General features: G+C 33.6%; 2 pseudogenes; both read left to right on the forward strand.

Annotated features, from left to right (window-relative positions):
* The first annotated feature begins 4,333 nt into the window (after window positions 1-4,333).
* On the forward strand, window positions 4,334-11,735 carry LOC120181225 (annotated as a pseudogene).
* Window positions 11,736-18,340: 6,605 nt separating this feature from the next.
* LOC120181214 lies at window positions 18,341-24,536 on the forward strand (annotated as a pseudogene).
* Window positions 24,537-24,923: the final 387 nt, after the last annotated feature.

The following is a 24,923-nucleotide window of genomic DNA, read 5'->3' on the forward strand; positions in this document are numbered from 1 at the left end:
ATTATATTATAATAATATAAGATGTTTATTTTTATTTTAATAATATAATAATTTTTTATATTTTTAATAATGAATAATTATTTATATGTTTAAATAATATTTTAATAAATATTTAAAATATACTAATTAATATTTTTAAAATATAATATAACACTTTACTTTAATAAATAATTAATATAATTTATAATATTTTATTTCACTAAAATATACAAAAATTAATATTTTTATTAATAAAATTATAAAATAATATTTATTAATAAATAAATTATTTTAATATTTTAATATTTTAAATATAATATTAAGTTTTATGATAAATAATATTATTTATTATAGTGGAAAAAATGTTTAATTAACATCTTCCAAACATCATAAAACGTTTTCCAGATGGTTTTCATAAAAATGTAATTCATTTTACAGAAATCATTTTTTGAAAAATGTTTTCCAGAAATGTAATTCATTTTCCAGAATTCAAATTACACAAATTACAGTAATTCATTTTCCAGTTCCAATAATTCAAATTCCACGAACGTAAAACGCGTATCTAAATCAATTCGTAGGTCCAAAGCATGAAAAATCAGTTTGATAACAAATAAGCGTCATCTTGATCAGTCATGGCTATGTCAAATCCAACCCTGAGAAAAAATATAAACGAAAACAACGGCAAAAAACATAAAACTACCAAAATGCAGAAATAAACGTGACATAAATATAAAATTATTCTTATTAAAAAACTAAAAAAGAAACAAAGAATAAAGATAACATAAATAATAAAAAAAATTAACACTGATCTATAGAAAATGAAAAAAAAAATTATAAAAAAATAGAAAAAAGAAAAAGAGAAGAGAGGGTGAAGGGAGAGAGCTTATATCTAATAAATTTAAAAGCAAATTCTTTTATATTAAAGAATACAATGTGTTTTTGCCGTTAAGATCAACACTGATATAATTAATTTGTTGTGGGTGAAATAAAACATTTTAAGTAAGGAATATGTCAATAGGAATATATGATTAAAAGTTTTTAGTTGATACATCACTTTTTTTATATGTCGTGAATTTAATACTCATTAAAGGTAAAATTTTCTCTCTTTATATAAAAATTGTTCAAATACAAAATAAATTTATGGTTAAACATAAAATCATTCAAATTTTGAAATTTAAGATTTTGAAAGATATGTTTGTTCAACTACGGTCTTTACACAAATTAAAGGATAAATTATACAAATGATCACTAATGTTTGAGTAATTTTTTGTTTTTTTCACTAAAGCTTTAAAACTAATAAATTAGTCATTAATGTTATTAATTTATAACAAATTGATCACTGATGTTATCGATCTATATCAAATCGATCATTCGACGTTAACATGGGTGACCAAAAACTTATGTGACACGTTAAATTAATGACACATCACTATTTTACCACAAGTTTGACTCCCAAAACTTTTGACCAATATTCTTCTCTCTTCTCTTCTCTAGACTCTAAGTGATAAATACCCTAACACAACCACAATAAAATATTGCAGAGCTCACAATAGAACAGCTGATGGTCGAAAACCACTCTAATTGGTGGTTTCTCTAAACCCTAAACCCTTGTCATCACTAAAACAAACTATCAAAATTTAAGGTTTCGGAAATTTGATACTTGCTTGGAGTTCCAGGTTGGTTTATCTTCTTTTGAGGAAACGGGGTGGAGCAACCGGCGGTTCGGTTGATGAATTCGATGTTGAAGAATGAAGTATTTTTATCTGGTTCTGATTTTCTTCTCTAATTCCAAAGAAATGACCAGAGGAAGAAGGTGCAGCCGTCATCTTTAAACAAAAGCCTCACTTTCTTTGGTTACTGTTCTTTAACTTCTGAGATATAATATCTACTAAAAACACATTAATCTAACATCAAACCCACATTTGAAATCTCATCTAAAAGGCCAAAGTTTATTGATATAAGAAGAAAGATGGATGAGAGAAGAAGAAAAGAAGAAAAAAGAGAGAGAATCTAAGCTATATGGACATTTTTCTACTTTTAAATGCCAAACTGTGAATAAACTGAGTGTCTTGCAGAGACACTAACACATATATATCATCGTCATCATCTCAACCAAATTTTCCTTTCTATTTTAACTTTTTGATTGGTTTTGGTTAGTTCGTTCTGAAATTGTGAAATCAAATTTAAATGAAAAGTTTGAGAGAGATGAAGAAGAAGAAGGGGGTCGGTGGACCCAATCCATAAGACGCAAACGACATAGTATGGATGTTAATAAGGGATGTTAATGCGAAGCTGGCTCCCTCATACGTTTAATGTCTGATGATATTCCTGGTGTTAACTTCTCCTATGGTTTATATTGGCATGCTGTTTAGCTGGTTTGCATGGCATGTTGAAGATCCAAGAGCTTACCATGTAGGATTTAGCCATGGTATGTTTTTATATGTAGTTTATTTTCAGCTTTATGATAATTTCATTGATTGTTTATCTTATGAATGAGGGATTTTAATACTTTCACATTTAGGGTGTTGATGCTTTTCACGGTGATTGTGTTATGGTATTTATCCCTTGATGAAAGAGAGAGGATCGATAGTCAAAAGTTTTTAGAGTCAAACTTATGGTAAAATAATGCCAAGTCATTGATGTCATTGATTTAAGCTGACACATCATCTTTCCGTCACCCATGTTGATGGTAGTTAACGTAAAGTGACCGATTTGTTATAAATCGATAACATTAGTGATTAATTTGTTACAAGCGATAACATTAGTGATCAATTTGTTACTTTTAAAATTTTAGTGAAGAAAACGAAAACTAAATTAAAAATTAGTGACCACTTATGTAGTTTACCCTATATTAAAATATGTACTGATTGGTTGTCACATAAAATAAATATATGTTATTTAGTATTTATTTTTAAAAATATATTTAATAAGAGTATAAGACGTACTTTTATTTTATACGATAAAAAATTATATTTATATATTATAAGTATAAATAATTTAAAATAATATATTCAAATAAACCGCAAAAAACTTATATTTAATATTCGACAAATACTACTTTGTAATTATTTTATTTTAATAAAAAAAGTAGAAAAACCTACTCAGTTGACCACTTAACTATTTAACATTTTTACTTTTGCCATCGATATTTCAATTTTCAACTACATCACATAACTATTTAATTGTTTCAATCAAATTATTAGCCGCTAACTGTTGACGGAAATGATAATATGGTATTTTAAAGGAATTGACATGATTATAGTTATGTGGCTTGATTTAAGAAATTAAATAGCTAAGTGGTCAACTGATTAGTAGCTTTTAACTGTCATATCATCATCATCGTCACAGTTAACGGTTAGTGGCTTGATTGAACAATTAAATAGTTATGTGGTGTGATTGACAAAATAAAAGATCAATGGCAACAATAAAAGGGCTAAATAGTTAAGTGGTCAAATGAGTAGTTTACCCGAAAAAGTATTCAGACCAAAAAGGCAAGAAGCGTGAAGGCATGTGGATGACACGTGCCCGGCCAAAGCTGCACACGCGCACGAGTAACGACATTAGAGCTTAATTTAAGTAACTAAACTCAATGGGAGATCCCTCACGTGATGACAAAGTACGGACGGCATGGTTTAGGACTTAACCCGCCCTGACCCCGCATTTTACTTTAATTAATCACTTTTTAAATTTTAAATATTCAACAAACCTTCACTCTCCTTTGCCGCGTATATATCACCTTCCCTTCAGCGGGATCCGACTTCGGAGTTTTTTAAACTTTTAATCAATCTAACCAGGAGATTCGCGAAGATTCTCCCGGGATCATTTTATTCCATGGACAATTTTTTTAAAGTAAATATATATTTTTTAATATTTTAAATTTATTTTATAATTAATTTTGTAATTAAATTTTGTAATTTAATAATTGAAATTATAAAATAATAAATTTATTAAATAACACTTTGTTATAGTTTCTAATAATTTTTTTTTGTTTCTGAAAATTGAAAATATTAAACATTCACATTTTGAAAATATAAAGCAATATATTAAGGGAATATTAAATATTATGAATTAAAAAAGAAAAAAATAAATGTTTATTTATAAATAATAAAATTAAATAACAAAAAGTTATGAATTTGAGAATATCATATATGCTTGTACATCTATTAGGCAGGACCCGATCCGAATGAGAAACCCGATTTCACGCCCCGTTATCATTTCAACCACGAAAATCCCCCGCGCGCGCTTGTTGTTTCGCTAACGTTATTTGGTAAAACATCCCCATCGCTGCCCCGTGGTGATATATCAAATGTATAACATTGAAACAAAAATAATAATTAAAAAATAATTCAAACTGCCATGGTTCAATTCATAACAGAAATCTGAGTTCTCAAACAAGCTTAAAATCCAAACTCTTCCTCAAATGCAGAGCCCTTCCCGCTCTCTTTTCTTCATGTTGTCTACTTTTGACCGTGGTCTATCAGTGGATGGGCGGTGGTCAGACTCACTCGGACCCGCCGGACGAGGACGAGGAGGAGCGACAGTCGCCGCTTCCTGCGGTGGCTGGTTTGCGGCTCCAAGATGCTCCCATATTCCTCCTTTTTACTTCCATACGGCTATACGCGCGGAGCTTGCTGAGCTCCGACGTCTGGCGGTTGCCGCCGCTGAGGATGGGAAGAGTGGTTCACACTCGCGTGAATTCGCGGTTGCTGCTTAGAAGGTTCGAGTTTCTTAAGCTAGTTTGTAAATATCACAGCGCTGCCGAAGATGAGGTGAGCCGATCTGTCTGCAATTTTTTTTCTGTTTGGCTGCCTAGAAAACGATGTTCCTATGTCCTCTTTAGTTAAAATCTATGAAAACTTCATCCACCATTTCTCTACAATCAAATAGAACCGGCTTTGGATTTCAGTTAAAATCTTTATTATTGATTTTGTTAACTAATTTTATGAATATAAGATGACCAAGAAATTAACCGAGGATTATGTATGAAATAAATTAATTTTGAAAAAAAAAGAATCAGTAAGTGTAACCAAAACATAAATTGACTTTTCACACTAAATAATTATATGTTTCACTCATAAGCTTAATAAATTAATCAATTAATCAGAGTGTAGGTACGTTACGTGGCTTTTGATTTTATAAGTCGAAGAATTAAAGAAATGAGAAATGGCTGATATCAAGTTGTTAATAGAGAACTGCTCCTTTTGCAACATAGGGTGGTTAAAGTGTTTCAGACAGCTGTTCTATCAGTTAAAATGCAATTTAATTCTATAGAATAACGAGTAACTTGATCCTTGTAAATTTGATATTGGTAGCAAAAGAATTTCTTCCGTTAAGCACACGTGTTTTGTCAGATTTCAGAAGTCCAGATTAGCATTTAGATGGTTTTTCATTTAAAATAGTTATCAATTTTACTTGTTTGCACCAATATCAAATGTACAAAAATTTAATAAGCTTGTTTTAAGAATAGATACTAGATTACATTTTTGACTTACAGGTATTGCCTAGATACTTTAACCTCCATTATAGTATGTGTTTAGGTATGTTTAACTTTCCTATTGACATCAACAGTTCCACGAGTATAAACAAAACTTGTTGGCAGGTTGTCTTTCTAGCTCTGGATGCACGTGTTAAAAACGTGGCTTGCACATACTCGCTGGAGCATGAAAGTATAAACTTTGATTCTGTTTTCCATTGCTTAAACGCATTGGAGGGAAGTGAAAATACCTCTAAATCACTGCAAGATCTTGTATTTTGCATTGGCACCACTCAATCTTCTATTTGCAAGCATATGTTAAAAGAAGAAAAGCAGGTAACTCTCTTATATTTTGTTATTAGTTATTTCAGTTTTCATTTCTTTTTCCCGTTACATGAATTTGGGATTTGTTTGTGTTGGGTGGGGACAAAAGTTATTTTCTAAGAGGTATTTGGAAGCACAAATTATTTTGATAAAACTATATATATATACCCTATCTATTGTATCATTGTATGTCTATACTGTGAAACTGTTTTAGATCAGAGAACTTTACTATTGCTACATTTAAATTCATCAAAAACATTCTCAGAGGAGATATATAATTGGATAGTGTTATCATATACACAGTAACTGGAGATTTTATAACTCATAATTAGGTTTATATGCCTCTATGTGTGTGTCCTTGAGATTGTAAGGAATTTATTATTCTCTAAATGCTTATGGTGTTTAATAACTTCGCTAATTGTTCTAAAAAATGTCACATGTCCATCAAACTATAAATAAGTAAAAACAAGTTACATCAAGTGAGGACAATTCTGATGCCCTAAATTACATCTGTTTTCTTTTCGGTTACCTATCAACTGAACAACAGTATTTTCTACTCTAAGGCCTTAATTAGATGCCCTCATCAAAGCAAGCATACAAAGGAGGAACTCCCCATGTTATGAATAAGCAACTTCTACGTTATCAACAATTTTTAGACCGGAAAACCATGGCATCTATTGATTGATTAAATGACCTTTTGTTTAATTTATGTCTTTAAGGCAATTGACAGATATCTAAAATAGCGAGAGATAAACTGCAAACTTCTCTTTTTATGTCTGTGTTGCCTTTTCAGTTGTTTATCTTTCAATTTTTAGCACAATAAACTTTTTAATGATGACATTCAAAAAATTAAAGTAAGGATAGTTTATTTGTTTAATGGCAGCAGTTACAACAATTAATTTTTTGATATAGTTGTTCCTTATGTTGGGCCAGTCAATACATACCTGACTAACCAATTTGTTACAATCTTCTGCGTACTTCAGGTTTTCCCTCTGCTGGTTAAACAGTTTTCTTGAAGAACAAGCTTATCTGGTGTGGCAGTTCCTTGGTAGCATCCCTGTAATTCTGCTGCAGGAATTTCTACCATGGATGGTCCTTTTTTCCTTCAGAAGAGCAAGAAGAAATTAAAAAATTTATAAAAAATGTTTTACCAGAGGAAAAGTCATTGCAGGAGGTAGATCCCTTGTTATATTCTTACCAGAATTTGACTAATGTTCCTGGGTAACAAATTTAACAATTTTGAAGGTGGTAGTATCCTGGCTAGATAAGAAACAACAGGAGGTTTTCGAGTTTTCACACTGAGCTTGCAAAAGGAGTTGGATCACTTGATGGACCCATTTGTATCAAAAGCAAATCCAATTTCCATTTGATTAAGAAACCACTTGGATGGATGAGAGCGCATTGTTTCCAAACAAAGATTGGGAATAATCCAATTGATTGTCTTCTTCTCTGGCAAGGAACCATTCAAAGAGATTTGAAAGAAATTCTAACAGAGCTGTATCAAATAAAAATCAAGCTGCTTTCAAAATCTTGATTTTCCTATACTCCGACTGAAATTCCTTGCTGATGTCTTAATCTTGTACAGGTAAATATGTTTTCTGAAACATTTTTGTAGACTAATTAAAATTTATTTGAATAATTTCTACTTTAAATATTTTTGTCTGTGCTAGTAAATACCTCTATCGTCATTCCTTACGCTATTATTTCTTTATGATCATGATTCATGTCCAGACTTTCGGAAGTTGTTTCTTATTTGCAGCAATGCCTTGGAGAAGCTCTTTTACCCTGTCTTGGTAGATGTTTTCCAACATTCAGCTGTCTCTACCCACCCAAGATCTCTATATCTTGAGTCATATTGAACATTTACTGTATTTGCTGCATGGCAATAATCAAAAGAGGATACCGGAAAATGAGTTTGTGGGGGAGCTGTGCCAGAAACTAGAGTCCTTGGTGATGAACATTGACAAAAAGTTTAGTTTACAAGAAAATGAGGTATAAAATTTTTTTTTTTTGCCATTCTTATACAGGAAAGTAGGATAAGATGGGCTCTACTGAAGCTTCGATTTTCAGTCATGATATGACTTTTTTTCTTTGTAATTACAAACCTATTACATGTCCAATAATAACTCACTGAAGTTTTGTCCGGATGAATGCTATTAACCAATTATTAAAAACGTTTGCTACATTTTCCTTTGACACTTCGCCAGTTTCTTTCAGGTATTCTCTGTCATTAGCATGAACTGCAGTAAAGAAATGCAACAGCAGCTTCTGTACTTAAGTCTCCAGGTGGTGCCGCTTGGATTGCTAAAATGTGTGATCACCTGGTTTGCTGCTCATTTATCTGAGGATGAATCTAGGTCCATCCTGCAGATTATAAAGCAGGGAAATTCTCTGACCAATAAATCTTTTGTGTCCCTTTTATTGGAGTGGTTCCATAGAGGTTATTCGGAAAAATCTCAGTTGAAAATTTTAAGAGGGACTTGGAGAAATTGTTCAGCTACAGATGCTCTTTTTTTCCTGTGTCAATTGAGGAGGATGAATCTTGTTCCTTTATTTTGATATGTCTCTTGGTGAAGGATCTAAATCTAAGCTAATTAAACCAGTCTTTGTTAACAAAGGGAAGAAGAATTTCCCTTTTTCTCCAGCCAGCTCCCATGGCATTAAGCACTTTGAGACATCATACTGCAGTGCAATCAATCTGCATATATTTTTCCCCAAAATGACAAAGGGTTTATATTCTTCTTCAGACTTTTCTGTTAAGAAGAGTTGTGTTGATTGTGATGTGGTGAACCGGTACCGATGGATTTGATTTTCTTCTTTCATAAGGCTTTAAAGAAGATTTAGATTACCTTGTCCTTGGTTCAGCTATGCTGGCTGAAAATGCCGGGTTTCTCCCTGAGTTCCACCAACGTTTCCATTTGATACACTTCTTATATCAGATCCACACTGATGCAGAGGATGAGGTAGCTTTTCCAGCTTTGGAAGCAAAGGGAAAAACAGAAACATTAGCCACTCTTACTCGCTGGACCATAAAATAGAAGCTGAAAACTTCAGCAAAATATCCCTCATTTTGGATGAGATATATGAACTGCAGGATATTCTATTGGTGAACCAATGACACTGGACTGGGTGGTAAAGCGCCAGAAGCTGTGTATGTATCCAAGATGCATGCAAATCTATGCATAAGTTACTCTCTGATCATGTGTACCGTGAAGAAGTTGAACTTTGGCCCTTATTTGGAGAATGCTTCACCCTCAAGGAGCAAGAAAGGATCATAGGAAGCATGCTTGGAAGAACAGGAGCAGAAATATTAGAAGATATGATACCCTGGCTTATGGCATCTTTGTCTCCAGATGAGCAGCAAACTGTTATGTCCTTATGGCACAATGCCACCAGAAATACAATGTTTGATGAATGGTTAGGAGAATGGTGGGAAGGACATAAAATAGCCAAGGAAACAGAGAAGACAACTGTTCCTTCATGGAGTGCAGATCCATTGGAGATTATATCAACATTTTCCAGAAGTCCTTGACAAAAGAGAAGCTATTGTAATAGTTTCTTAAGAACTAATTCGAATGGTGCTGAGATTGAGCTGTTAGGATTGTCCGACAGATGATAAAGTAAGGGCGTGTAAAGGTGATGGAAACTGTTCTGAATGTTCAGGACTGCTGAGTAAGAACAGTGACAAGCAATGCAATGAAGCAGCTGATCTGATGGGCAGGACTAATGAACCAGATCAAAAGTTTCAAGTGATCGGAATACTGGGAAATGCAAGAACTAGATACTATGAGTCAAGAAGATCTAGAGGCTGCCATAAGAAGGGTGTTCTCTGACACATCCTTAGATCCTAAAAGGAAATCATATGTGATGCAAAACTTGCTAATGAGGTAGGTAATAAGAATTTCTTTTGTGTAAAATGATATCTTTTAAACTTTAGGAGAATATTTGAGGCCCTTGTAGGCTGCTTTTAGGATCATCTAAACACTGAACACTTATTGCACATGTTTATAATTGGCTTGGTAGGCAGAAAATCCTATCTACAGAACCAATAGGTAGTCGCTAATACACGTCTCAAATGAGACAATTTGCTGCTACAGAATATAATTAACACCTGAGGTTTTATTAGTCTTATGTATTAATTATTTTATATTGCTTACATGTTTTCTATATCTTCATAGAATTTTGATGCTAGTTTACCCTGGTACAGTCGTTGGATTCTTAAGCAACAGATGTCCAATCTGGAAGTAAACAAATCAAGTAATGGAGAAGGAATTCCAGGTCAGCATCCATCTTATCGAGACCCACTGGAACTAGCTTTTGGTTGTAAACACTACAAGAGGAACTGTAAACTTTTTAACCCGTGTTGCAACCAGCTTCATACGTGCATTCATTGCCATAATGAGGTGGCTGATCATAAATTGGATAGGTCATAACTCTTCACATAAAATTTTGCTTTACCCTTTAAGAGTTCCTCTTCCTCACATTTTCCTGCTTTTCCCAACAAATATGCAGAAAATCTGTCACAAAAATGATGTGCATGAAATGCTTGGTAATTCAGCCAATTGCATTAACATGCTCTACGGTTTCCTGCCATAATCTATCAATGGGAAAATATTATTGCAAAATCTGCAAGTTATTCGATGATGAAAGGTGATGTATTTTTTTTCTAATTGTTTGGATATAATTTCTTTACTATGTTGAAGATTGATTTTGGACATTTCTGGACACCTTACTTCGTGCAATTAAACTCTCGTTCTCTTCAACCTTCATTGCATAATGTATGGATTCTGATTTCATTCTCATTTATATAACAATTGAAATCCAAATCCAAAATTTCAAATATGTTTCCAAACATAACATTAATCTAGTCCAAGTTTAAAGCTATTGTGAACACTATCTGGTAATATAGAAGGTTGTTAACTCCTTCAATCTACATTATGAATGGTTTAACATGGAAAATTTTCAACAGGCAAATTTATCACTGCCCTACTGTAACCTCTGCCGAGTGGGGAAGGGATTGGGTGTGGACTACTTTCATTGCATGAATTGCAATGCCTGCATGTCACGATCTCTGTCAGTGCACACATGCAGAGAGAAAAATCTTTTGAGGACAACTGTCCTATTTGCCATGAAGACTTCTTCAGCTCTACAGCTCCAGTAAAAGCACTTCCATGTGGACATATGATGCACTCAGCTTGTTTCAGGTACTCGAGTCTGATGTTCTCTCTTTCTCCCCGCAACTTTCACCTAAATGCAGCCAAATTTATCGGCTTATCATGTTGTTTCTAGGACTATACTTGTATGCACTACACCTGCCCAATCTGTAGCAAGTCACTTGGGGACATGCAGGTTTGTTTCTCCTCTCTCAATGATGCTAAGTTGACTTCGTCTTATAATCATGTCAGCACAAATCAGTCCTTATCCGAAATTGCCTATTTCATTGATACAATTTTCGGAGAGAATTCTTATGGTTTCTCGTAATAGTGCTGCATAATGAGTGATTCTTCCCTAAATGTACTTGTTTGAGATCTACAATAGTTGATGATATATGAAGTGACCTGCTGGGAATCAATCATCTATACAGTAGTGTCATGAAGAGATCTAAACTCTACAAACTGAAAAATTAAGTAATTGAATAACTAGATTAAAAAAAACCTCTCATGTGTATCTGTTTGATCCGTGTTTGAATTTGGTTAGGTTTTTAGCATGTGAGTAGATACGTGAGTCCTATTAGCAGAGATGAACGTTCTATCCCCAATATACTTGACTTCAATTTTTACATGAAATTTGGGTTACCTGCTTGTTTAATTTGATTTATACCGAGTGCATCGAGTATCTACTCAAAATGACGACTGATCCTTTAAGGAAGAGTTGAATGATCCTTGAACCTTTAAGTACGTTTTGCAGGTCTATTTTAAGATGCTGGATACATTTTTGGCTGAAGAGAAAATTCCGATGAATCATGGCCGAACTCAGGTTCATCGTGAGATAGACGATTCTCTCTCCCGGCTTTATTTCCCGTCGAAAGATTCCGGTCGAAACTTCAGCTCGACCATGGGGATCATATCTAAGGTCGGTCTTCTTTGTTAGTATTTCATTTGGAAAAAATAATTCTAAGAACCTCGCATGTTTTCGTTAAATAAAACCAAGAAACTGATTCTTGTTATCAGAGTGTTCTGTTCAAGTGTCGTTTTCCCATTAAACTGTATGCAATGATTCTGCTTGTAAAATAAAAGTGCCCAGGCCAGGTGTGACAATGGATTTGATGCTTTGTGTTAGAAATATATCCCTCCCCTACACTTATTCGGATTTGTAGTGGTCAAGCAAAGCTTATCATTCAACCAGGGTCAAGCAGGATTTATCTGTGCATATGTGGTCGCGATTTGTTCTAGAGATACGAGTTGCATGAATGATGGGTAAAGTATTCAAAATATCCATTCAAAATAAAACCGCACGAACCAACTTACCTTAGTGGTTAAAGGATTCATTATATTCCTAAATGTCACTGGTTTGAGCACTAGCAGCTACAGTAGGGTGATTGAGCGTTCATTGTTAATGATTGAGTAGTTAGAACAGATATTACTTCATAATTACCTATCTTAATAGAAAAATAAAATAATAAACCCTATTTTCCAATTTTTTAAAAGAAATTATTTTCTAAATAATCATTCAAAACAAAATTAAATTGATTATTTTCTCTCTTTCACTTTTAATAAAATAAATGAAATTATGACCTCAAATTACATCAGTACTGTTTGTATTGTTAACAACATTATAGTCATCGAAATAAATCAGTTGAATACAGATGAGAAGTAAACAAATTTCTTTTGTTACTACATTGTGATCTGAAGCTTTAATCATCATGCCAATTATTCTATTGATCTCTCATTAGCATGATTAAACTTGGCTGGTTTAGATTAGTTCAAAGTCCTTAATAATGGTTCAAGCGATATCAAAGTCTCTTAAAAAACCAACAGGGTTGGTTCAAGAGCGATAAGCAACTTTATATAACTCGAGCAAAATCTCAAGTTCAAATTATTGTGTATACAGAAATATATGTTAGAAAACTTATCTTAAAAAATCAGACGTGCGATGCGATGGATCCTAAAATGAGCTACTCTCGGATGTATAACCCAAAATATGCTCTCTTCCATGTTTCTATGTCTAAATTTGGACCGCCGAGGTTTCCATAAAAAATACTAGAACGAAACAAAAAGTTCGGTCGAATTCTCAATGTGGTCCCTATCTTAATTATAGGATTTATACTTTAATTGATATAATTTATTTATTTTATTTTATATATCGTTATTTTTCCAAATAATTACAATCTTAGTACTTCAATTATTTAAAATTAGCTGTATTTTTATATAAAAAAGTTTAAAATTAATTATATACTTCCGATGAAAAATAACATCAGAATTCATGTATGAAATCATTATTCTATAAATATGTAAGAACTGCATAATCTACCTCACTCTCTACGAAAAGTTAAAATAATGAATAAACTTTACAATTTTATTTTGATCCTACACTGTATATAATATAAACACTTCAATAAATACAACTTTTTTATTTTTATATTGTGTAAATGAATAATATATATATGGTTTTATTTGAAAGTGCACAGCAATAATTTGACTTTTCACAATAATATTGCCAAGTAGCATTGCATCCAATTATTGGGGATTTGCTTTTTGTACGAAGAGATTGGGTGCTTATTTTGCTCTTTCTTTCTATTGAAAGCAGCCATCCACCCATACATCCAAGTGCTTTGAAAAAGTTTCGGATAATAACAACCACAGCTCATATATATTTCAGATTCACTTATTATGGTTGTCCACGAATTGGTTGGCTGGCCTCTGTAACTACAAAATACTTTATTTTTTTACTCGATTTATCCGAAATAATTTCTTCTATTGTTTGAACATCCAGTGAATTTAATTGTAGTTGAGTACTTTTTTTCTCCTTGTAGGTCCACACCATGTGTGGTTCGGAAGGGGTTTTTAACGGCCCGTTTTATTTTCAAGAAGAATAATAGATTTAATTTTTGACTAAATTAGGGTTCTACTTTGTAGATAGAAATTCATCGATAGATTTCAGTGGTAAATAATATTATTTTCTCTTTAGAGTTTCTGATTGATTAAATCGATTTAATAAAAACAATAAGTATTTTAACTAAATACTGTATTTATATCCATTTTATATATATATTATAGATATTTTTTAAGGTTCAAATTTAATTATTTTTGAAACTACAATGTAACGTGATCTTTTATGGAACAAACTTGAAAAGAGAAGAAAGACAAGGGTCCATGCAATTGGAGCCAGCTACGAAGGCAAACTGAATCTGATCTAATCGAGCTGTCTTCTGTTTCATGTCACCTTCCCTCGAATTAGGGCTGAGCAAACGAAACTGAGAAAATTGAAAAATCGACACGAATCGAGTTAAAACGGTTCAGTTCGGTTTGGTTTTAAACGGTTGGTTTAAAGGTTTCATTTTTTGATTCGGTTCGGTTCGGGTTTTCTATATGGAACCCATTTGTTCCATATTGAACCGAAATAAGTAATTTTTGTAAAAAAATTATATTTCAAGTGATTTTTTTATTTGAAAAACCGAAAAAAACCAAACCGAACCGAAAAACCCAACCATTAAAAAACCGACCGAACAAAAAAACCAGTTTTCGGTTTTTTCGATTTTTTAACTATTCGATTTCGGTTTTAAATATTGAAAATCCGTTTATTTCGGTTCGATTTAATTTTTGGTAAAAAACTAAACCGAACCGAACCGAATACACCCCTACCTCGAACAATCGGCAATGCTGATTAATGATGGGATTTATTTTTTTTTCCGTCTTAAATCAAAATGGTGTTTCAATGAATAAAATCATTAATAAACTACTATTTAATATGAATCTATTTAGTGGGATAATGATAAGTGGAATATTATTTTATTTAAAGGTCTTGGATCGTAGCTATTTTTGTAGAAAATATCTTGTCAAGAGTCCGAACCGAATACACCCCTACCTCGAACAATCGGCAATGCAAGGATAATGATGGGATTTATTTTTTTTTCCGTCTTAAATCAAAATGGTGTTTCAATGAATAAAATCATTAATAAACTACTATTTAATATGAATCTATTTAGTGGGATTAATGATAAAGTGGAATATTATTTTAAAGGTCTTGGATCGTGTAGCTATTTTTGTAGAAAATATCTTGTCAAGAGTTAATAAGATTCTAAACAAATATTACATTATAAAATCACCACATGATGTTGGTGTGGTATTTTTATGTTAGTCTAGCGTTCGGTAAAAAAATGTTTATTATTTTTTTAAATTATTAATTAAAATAAAAATAATTTAAAAATGATAAATAATTCTTACTGATATGACGTTCATTATATTACACGTGAAAATATCATATTAATTATAATCTGCGTGAACCATCATAGTGAATAAATTGATTGATTGATAATCATTTAATGAATTTAATTAACCAAATATTATTTTAACCCAAAATTAGATGTTAAAAATTAAAATATTTCAAAAGAAATCGAGGATCAAATGATTGTTTAAATCAATATTAAGAGTGTTTTTTTTAACAATTACTATTGAGGGGAAAGAGAAATTTACTCCTAATGAGTATTAAACTCATAATTTAAGGGTAATAAGACGTGTGAAATGATGACTTTTACCACTTATTCTAGAGACTATTAATGACAGTGAATTTTAATAGTATGTCGTCTTATCTTGCCTTATATAAGTTTTAACCTAACTTTTACAATATGATTTCATGTTTAGTTAGACTCTTTAAATAATTCAATGAAAATGTTAAGTTCGATCATTAGTTTAAAAGATCTAATGTATCATCCTTTTTAAACCGATTGATAAATAATATTATTAATTTTATTATATTTGCTAAAACATTTAAGGGGAAGGTATAATATGGTTAGTAAATTATGCTCAAATGATCATTTTGATTAATTATAAAATGATCAATAAACTATATCAAATTATTAAATAATCATTAAATTTATAAAAAAAAAGTTGTACAATTATTGTATTTCATGGTGATTGTTTTGTAATAATATATAAACATTATAACTATTTTATAATTTTAAAAGTTTCAATGGCTAAACTAATGATTTAAGTAATTTAGTGGTCTTACGTATTTAACCAAATTGTAATTGTGCGGTTATTGTTGGCGTTTTCACTATGAAAAGGTAAAAAGGGAATATAATGAGGTGTGACTGAGGGGTACGGCTTTGTACGTTTTCAAAAGGGTTCACTTTTTGTTTCCTTTATTGACAAAAAAAAATGAAAGTGGGTTAGTGTGACTAAAGAAAACGAGCGCAGTTAACACTGATGTCCAATCAATATGACATGTGCCACATGGGTCGTGGGCCACACTCTTTGCTCACTTCTACATGCAATGAAAAGGCTACACACATTGTTTTGAGACCGGTCGGTTCAATCGATTTAACCGGGAACCGTGTGTTAGTCGGTTTAATCTAAATCGGTTAAACCGTTATTAGTGAATCGACTAGAACCGTTGAACCGGACCGGCTGAAAATCAGAAAAAACCAGAAATTTTGTTTTTTTAAAAAAAAAAATTAAACCAAACAACGTCGTTTGTTAAACGAGCCAAGTCGAACTCGAGTATTGCTGAGCTCGACTCGAACTTGAAAACTTTAAAAGTAAGCTCAACTCGACTCAAACTCACAAGCTAAAAATTATCAAATTCAACTCAAACTCGAAATATAATATTGAAACTTGAACTCAAAAGGCTTGAACTAAAAAAAATTTAGAAGCTCGATTGAAGCCTAAAATTCGAGCTTGATTGAAGTGAAATAATAGTTCACTCAATGCTCACCAAAAGGCTTTATGATTTTAAATAGATACAAATAAATCTGATTGCATCGTCAAACGGACCACAAAAGAGAATTAAACTATTGAAAGATCACCGAGAATTGTATATTAGTGTCGAGCGTTGTGAGAAACTATCAACAAATGCAAAATCTCACATTCAAATTCAATCCAAAGGTCCATAGCAGGAAAGATCACAAGATTTCGAATAAGCACCATCTTGATTAGTCGTGGCATGTCAAATTCAACCCTAGGGAAATCATAAATAAAGAACGGAAAAACAACAGATAAAAAAATAAAAAAAAAACGTACCACAAATACATAGATAAACATGTCACAAATGTAGAGATAAACGTGCAACACATGCATAATTATTCTTATTAGAAAACAAAAGAAAGAACAATGAGAGAAAAGACCGACGATCAATCAACATCAAAGTCGGTGCCGTCACCGACTAAAGAAAATCAAAAAAAAAAAATTGATCAGATCTATAAAAAAAACTCAAAGGGAGAAAATGAAAAAAAAAGAGAGAACAGTTAAGAAAATGGCGAGTGACTAGGGTTAATAATATTAAAATAACTTAAACTTAAAATGTCTTTATACTATTTAGTTATATAAAATTACTCTTTAAGAAACATTATAACAACTCTTATTTTAATCATTAAGGTAGTTTGGGTTCGTAATATTTTTTTTTAAATTTTATAAATGTGAAGTAAAGATTATATTTTTTATCAAACGTTATATGAGTGTCTCATTTATTACGTGGTTCGGAAATCAAACAAAATCTCTTTCCTTATTTATAAGTTGATGGTTACGTGGAAAACAATGAATCTTTTTAATTTCTTTAATATGATAATAAAAGTACGTAAAATCTTTAAAGCCAATAGTGACTGTGGAAATATTAAGTTAAATTTTATTGTTAGTCCATATATTTTATGTAAATTATAATTAGGTTATGTTGAGATTTCAAGATCTGTAAGTCAATCGTATGATTGTATCAATAGCTTGCGACTGTAGTTTTAAAATTTTAAAAATATCAAAACTAAATGAATCAAATCAAAGTGTATGGACTAAATCTATAATTTAGATATAGTATAAGGATCAATAACAAAAATGGACGTGTAGAATTCAATCCGTGTCACTTCTCTACCAATTCCATGCCCTTTTTAAAAACAACAAACACATGAAGTTAAAATAATTATCTCACGCCACAAAGTATGACTTTCCACTTCATCAAAGCATGCCTTTTTCCCCCCGATATCTACAGGATAAAGAAATCAACAAAAAAAAGTAGGCTACAAGCACCAAAATATTCGAGGAAAAAATGAAAATAAATTTTCGAAATTAGAAAATAAAAATTCATGTTAAAAAATTACGATAATAACCCGATAAAATTGTCGCGATACAAAAATTCAATCTTAAATATTTTTATATTTTTTTAATTTGATCTCATTTTCATTTTTTTAATATTTTAATGTTAAAGTTTATGTTCAAAAAGAATACGTAAACTAAAATTTAGTTGGCTAATTGTGTAGTTTACCTAAAAATTAAATTACACGAAATAAACGCCCGGTTTTATCTGGTGGACCGCTGTATACTTTGTGCATGTGCATCTTTTTATTATGCAACATAATGTATGGGCATTGCTGGTTGGTATTAACTTTCGTATTCGTAAAAAGCCAAACGGAAGAAGAAGAAAGAAAAAAACCTAAAGGAAGTAATAAATGCAGATGCCTTGAAATTCCCAACTAATCCCTTGAGAAGCTTAAAAATTCACCCCAAAGGTACAAACATCTCTTCAACCACAGGTACAGTCTTTGAGAAGCGGGGGAGCATGGGGTTTCTGGAAACAATTTTTTTTTTACAAAATTAGGTAAAAAAATGAAAAAGAAACAGCAAACAAGTTTAGAAATGACTGTTACTAGACATATATATCAATTCCAACACTACTACTATTTAGCGGTTTATCTTATTCTTTTGGTGGTAGATTTGAAGTTGTTGGGGTTCTCATTTTGGGTTCCTGAACTATAAACTAAAGTTCAAGTCTTGAAACTGGTATAACTTGTTTCATTTGCTTGTTCAGGGTTTTTTTTCTTCTAGTTTTGTTTGTTATGTTTTTTTGGTAGTTCTGTAATGGATATTTCCTGTTTTTCATTTTCCAGCAACGTGAAGTTCTCTTGGTGGGTGTTTTGAGCTTGGAGGGAGAAAAGATGGGGACAAAAATGAAGTCTTGGAGGCTGTTGAAAGAAACCGTGGATTTGGTAAACAGATCTGAGATAACGCTGAAGCATTTTGTCTGTGAACTACGTTATGTTTCGTTTGATTTGTGTTTTGAGCAGGAAAATATACCCATTGAAGAAGTTTTTGAGAATCTGAGATGTAGCAAAGAAGGTCTTACTACTGAGGCTGCTGAGGAAAGGCTGACAATTTTTGGACACACAAGCTTGAGGAGAAGAAAGTAGTCTTTTTTTTGTCTTGAGAATTCAAAGTTCCCTGTTTTTCTCAAATTTGATCCAGGTTTCATTTACTTTCTAAATTTATCCATTTTGTTGTTATTGTTCAGGAGAGCAAATTCTTGAAGTTTTGGGGTTTAGTGGAATCCTCTCTCATGGGTTATGAAGCTGCTGCTATCATGGCCATTGCTCTAGCAATGGAGGAGTGAGTTCTTCCTTTTTAATGGATTTATGGGTTATTTTATCAAAATTCATTGGGAAATCTGTCTTTTTAGACTTTTTTCCCACGAATTTTATCTTCTATCTTTTGCAGGGGAAGCCGCCTGATTGGCAGGACTTGTTGGTATCATTACTCTTATCATCAACTCCACCATCAGTTTTATCGAGGAAAACATGTAATGCAGCAGCTGCTCTCAGGCTCGTCTTGCTCCTAAAGCAAAGGTATTGTTCGTGTTTCTGTTTATGATTTGTACGATACGATTTCTTTTAGTATTTTGTGTTCATTGTTAATCGTTAATGAAGTCTTTAATTAAAGGTTCTTCGAGATGGAAGGTGGAACGAGCAGGATGCCGCTGTTCTGGTGCCTGGAGACATATAAGTATCAAACTAGGTGATATTATTACTGCTGATGCCGATTACTCGAGGGTGATCCTCTTAAAATTGATCAGGTTGGTCTTGTATGACCTGTGCTGGTTTACTTGTTCATATTGATTTCTACAAACCTAATTGTTTCTATTTTTTTGTGTTTATCTGCACTAACTGGGAGTCCCTCCCTGTAACGAAAGGACCCAGTGATGGTGTTTACTCCGGTTCTACTTGCAAACAGGGAGAGATCGAAAGCAGTGGTTATTGCCACTGGTGTTCATACTTTCTTTGGGAAGGCTGCTCACCTCGTTGATACCACTAACCAAGTTGGTCATTTCAGAAGGTAAGTATAATTCATCGTCATTTTTTGTTTACTATCTTTGAACTTTGTGCTTTTGACTATATGTATTAATTCTTTCTTTCACATATTTAAGGTCTTGACGGCGATAGGGAATTTCTGCATATGTTCTATTGCAGTGGGGATGATAATAGAGATGTTGTCATGTATCCAATCAAACACCGGAAGTATCGTCTGGAATCGACAATCTTCTGTTCTTCTCATGGTGGAATCCCAATTGCCATGCCTACAGTTTTATCAGTTACTATGGCTATTGGTTCTCATAGGCTATCACAGCAGGTCTGTTGGATTCATTTGAAAATTTTCAATTGGCCTCAGTTCAAGATATTTGTTTGCATTAAAGGTTTGTTTATAATGCTACAGGGAGCTATCACAAAGAGAATGACAGCAATTGAGGAGAGGCAGGCATGGATGTTCTTTGCAGTGACAAGACCGGGACGCTGACGCTGAACAAACTTACAGTCGACAAGAATCTCATTGAGGTCTGCTGGATAATTTTACCTATTGGTTTACAGCTTGAACCACCTTGGGAAGGTGTTTTTTTTTCTTTACAATTGTGTCTGAATAATGTATCAGGTCTTGCCAAGGAGTAGATCCAGACACTGTGGTTCTAATGGCAGCTCGAGCATCTAGAACAGAGAACCAAGATGCAATAGATTCTGCAATAGTTGGGATGCTGGCTGATCCGAAGGAGGTATTTGGTCCAATCCATTGTCGGTTTTTGAGCTGACCTTTGGTTGTTACTAATTTTTCCTGAATATTTCCTGCACTTTCCTTTTGATCTTTTTTGGGTTTGACAGGCACGAGCAGGAATTCGAGAAGTACACTCCTTCCTTTCAATCCTACTGATAAGAGAACAGCTTGGTAAAATGCAGAGTCGGTAAGGTGCACCTGAGCAGGTAGCTTGTCTTAACACCTTTATTCCAGTTGCCTATATACATATGTATTTCTATAGCATCCTAATCCTTGCCTTCTAAAATGCTTGTAGATCCTAAATTGCACATAATAAGTCGGATATCGAGCAAAGAGTTCATGCAGTCATGATAAGTTTGCAGAGCGAGGTTTACGACTCTTGCAGTGGCATACCAGGTAATTTTGATAGTAGCATTATGTTTCTACTGCTAAGATTCTGCCTCTCAGTTTTATGATCAAATTAGAACTAATCAAAGCATGGCATATTTGTCATTCTGCAGGAGGTTCCTGATGGAAGGAAGGAGAGTTCTGGTGGCCCATGGCAGTTCATTGGTCTGATGCCTCTCTTTGATCCCCCTCGGCACGACAGTGCGGAGACAATTAGGAGGGCTTTAAACCTTGGAGTAAACGTCAAAATGATTACAGGTGGGTTTCTTATTGCAGTTAAGCACAAGCTTGACCTTCGGATGTGGTTATTGCCTATTTAGTTGAGAAACTGCTTTCCAGTTTCTAAAACTGATGTAGCATTTCCATGTATTGTAATGCCGGAATGTGCTTGATTTTTGCAATGAAGAATTAATCTCTTGGACGTGATATTTATCTTAATTTTATAGTTGTCACGTATGTTATCAGCTTATCATCCTACTGTTGGGATTATATATTCTGTATCAAACTTTTTGGACCCTCCTTGTGAGATATCTTGAATTTCTTCCTACTCAATGTTGCTGAGCCTTGCTACTTCCTCCAGGAGACCAATTGGCTATAGGAAAGGAGACTGGTCGCCGTTTGGGCATGGGAACGAACATGTATCCATCTGCTTTGTTGGGACAGGACAAGGATGAATCTATAGCTGCTCTGCCTGTGATGAACTAATAGAAAAAGCTGATGGCTTTGCTGGTGTTTTCCCTGGTATTTTATTGTCAGATTTGATGTTTTCTTGAATTCTTCCCTATGTTCGCTACGTTTGTTCTTTGGTTTCCCCTAATTTGTGTTGGTGCAGAACAAATATGAAATAGTGAAGCGCTTGCAAGCCAGGAAACAATCTGTGGCATGACTGGTGATGGAGTTAATGATGCTCCTGCCCTTAAGAAGGCTGACATCGGGATAGCTGTTGCTGATGCAACTGATGCAGCACGTAGTGCTTCGGACATCGTCCTCACTGAACTGGACTTAGTGTCATCATCAGTGCTGTCTTGACCAGTCGTGCCATTTTCCAAAGGATGAAAAATACACTGTAAGTTATCTTATCACCGACCCTGATCTATGTAGAATTTCCTCCGATATCACAAATGGCATTGTCGCCTTGGTGATCTTGGCAGTGATATCATATCTTTTTCATGCACGCGAGTCCTTAATCGGCAGAATGGTTACTCGAGAGTGTGCTTATTCTTTTGTCTTTTTCCTGGCAGATTTATGCAGTTTCTATCACAATCCGTATCGTGGTAAGTGGGAGCTCCCCCCCCCCTAATTTTTCCATCTCATCTCTCATTTCCTCTGCTAACGGTGTCCGGACAAGTATTATTAAAGTCCAAATTTACTTTGCCTGCTGATGTCACAGTTGGGATTCATGCTTGGCTCATCTGGAAATTTGACTTTCCGCCATTCATGGTGCTAATCATTGCAATCCTCAATGATGGTCTGTTCTCTCATTCTCGCCCTGACTTATTTCGTCTCTTTTGTGTACCGAGTGCTGCTAAACCTTGAAGAATTTCTTTGGTTTTATTTTTTTTCAATTCGTTTGAAAATCGTTTTTATAAACCACTTGGAAGACTTTAGTGTTACATGCTAGAATACTAAACAAGTCAAAAACTTAATAAAATGATAAATAAATTTTCATCTTCCGCCTGAAAACGATTTTTAGTTTCATCTAATTCGTTTATGCCCATTCTATGTCTAAACCTTAGTGTATATGTTGCCTCTAGTTCATTTATACCCATCTTAAGTTGCACTGTTTATAGCATGCAATGTTTCCGCTAGCATTCGGAAACCTTAGTGTCGATTGTTGTGATGATGCGTCACTCTCTCTATATATCGTACTATATTGTCAGCTTTACACGACTCTTCTTATAAACCAACTAGTTTCATCAAATTTCAGGTACCATTATGACTATATCTAAGGACAGGGTCAAACCATCACCTCTACCGACAGCTGGAAATTGGCGGAAATTTTTACTACTGGAATTGTTCTCGGGGGTTACTGGCAGTGATGACAGTTATATTCTTTTGGCTGCATACAAAACGGACTTTTCCCGGTATGAGGATCTGCCTTAGTTTTAGAGGATTTGCTTTTTGTTTGAACTATATGTTTGGTTGATTGTAGAACCATTGTGTATATTAGCATTGGTCATGATCTTTCAATGAATTAAAGAGTTGATCGAATTGTTTTAACTTGCCAGCGCATATTTGGTGTGTCGACTCTCGAGAAACAGCTCATGACGACTATAGAAAACTTGCTTCGGCTGTGTATTGCAAGTGAGCATTATAATCAGGCCCTAATATTTGTAACACGATCTAGAAGCTGGTCTTTGTTGAGCGTCCGGGTTTACTACTAGTGGTAGCTTTTGTGGTGGCTCAGTGGTGAGTCGTTTCTTATGTCTATTTGAACCGATCCTCCTGCTAAGTAGCGGGAAAATGATCATTCGTTTGATTATATATACAGATGCTACTCTTATTGTGTGATATGGCTCTCAACCTGGTCTTCTATTTCCCGCTCGATTTGATCAAGTTCTTCATTCGCTATGCTTTGAGTGGCCGAGCCTGGGATCTGTTATCGAGCAGAGGGTATGCTTTCTTCCCACTGAAGTGTTAAATGTTTGCCTTTCTCCCCTCATTGTCATCTTGTGTGTGCTAATAATGGGTTTCGTTCCTTTTATGTAGATCGCATTCACAAGGCAAAAGGATTTCGGAAAAGAACAACGCGAGCTTCAATGGGCTCATGCTCAGAGGACGTTGCATGGTTTGCAGGCACCCGATACCAAGATGTTCACCGAGCGGACCCATTTCACGGAGCTCAGTCAAATGGCTGAAGAGGCCAAGAGGAGGGCTGAATCGCTAGGTAAACGAACTTATACCAAGATGTTCATCGATTTCTTAGCTCAGCTACTACCCCACATGCATGAAGTATTCTATTTCGAGACAAGTTAGATGCACTAATATCTCGAACTTATTTTGTATGATTTCCAGGTTGGAGAGAGCTGCACACGCTGAAAGGTCACGTCGAATCGGTGGTTAGATTGAAAAACCTCGACATCGACACGATCCAGCAAGCTTACACGGTCTAAGAGGAAGAGGAATCATGGAAAGGCACACCCATATATATACGTAAATGAGCAAGCAGTAATAAACTAAAGCCGCACGTTCTGCTTTGATTATGAGAGACGGAAACATTGCGGGTTTCGAGTGCTGCAGTTCAGGTTTTATGGATATGTATTTTGTTGCTGGTGCTGGCATTTTATGTCTATATTTCGATTGAAGCCTCTTGTTTTTGTCGAATCAAGAACAAACTCTGGAAAACAGTTAATGTTTTTGTGGGGGGGAAATAACAAGAGTTGGTGCTAATCAAACCCAGAATGAGCTGTAAGCGGCAATTACAGGATCATGATGTGAACATCATTGGTAGTTCTGCGTGTGGTGGTCCTTTATTTTATGGTGGATTTATCCTAAAATATATTGCGAACTAATAATAGGTTAATACCAAAATAAGGTGTTAAATTATACTGTTTTTTTTAAATAGGTGTCTAAATTATTTTTTGACTTATCTAGGTGCTTCACGTTACCTGTTTAGGTGTTCGAGTCGTCAACGATATTAATATTCACTGTTAAGTAACATGTGTCATAGTCTGGTGAAATTAAAATATATATTTTTTAAAAATATTAAAAATATTATTATATTTATAAAAAATCTAATTTTTTTTAAAATTATAAAATAGCCCCATGTTCCTAAAATCCTAACCTTAATTTGTTGTCATCGTCCT

The sequence above is a fragment of the Hibiscus syriacus genome, unplaced genomic scaffold (genome assembly GCF_006381635.1).
Source record: "Hibiscus syriacus cultivar Baekdansim isolate YM2019G1 unplaced genomic scaffold, ASM638163v2 tig00112518_pilon, whole genome shotgun sequence".
NCBI classification, from domain to species: Eukaryota; Viridiplantae; Streptophyta; class Magnoliopsida; order Malvales; family Malvaceae; genus Hibiscus; species Hibiscus syriacus.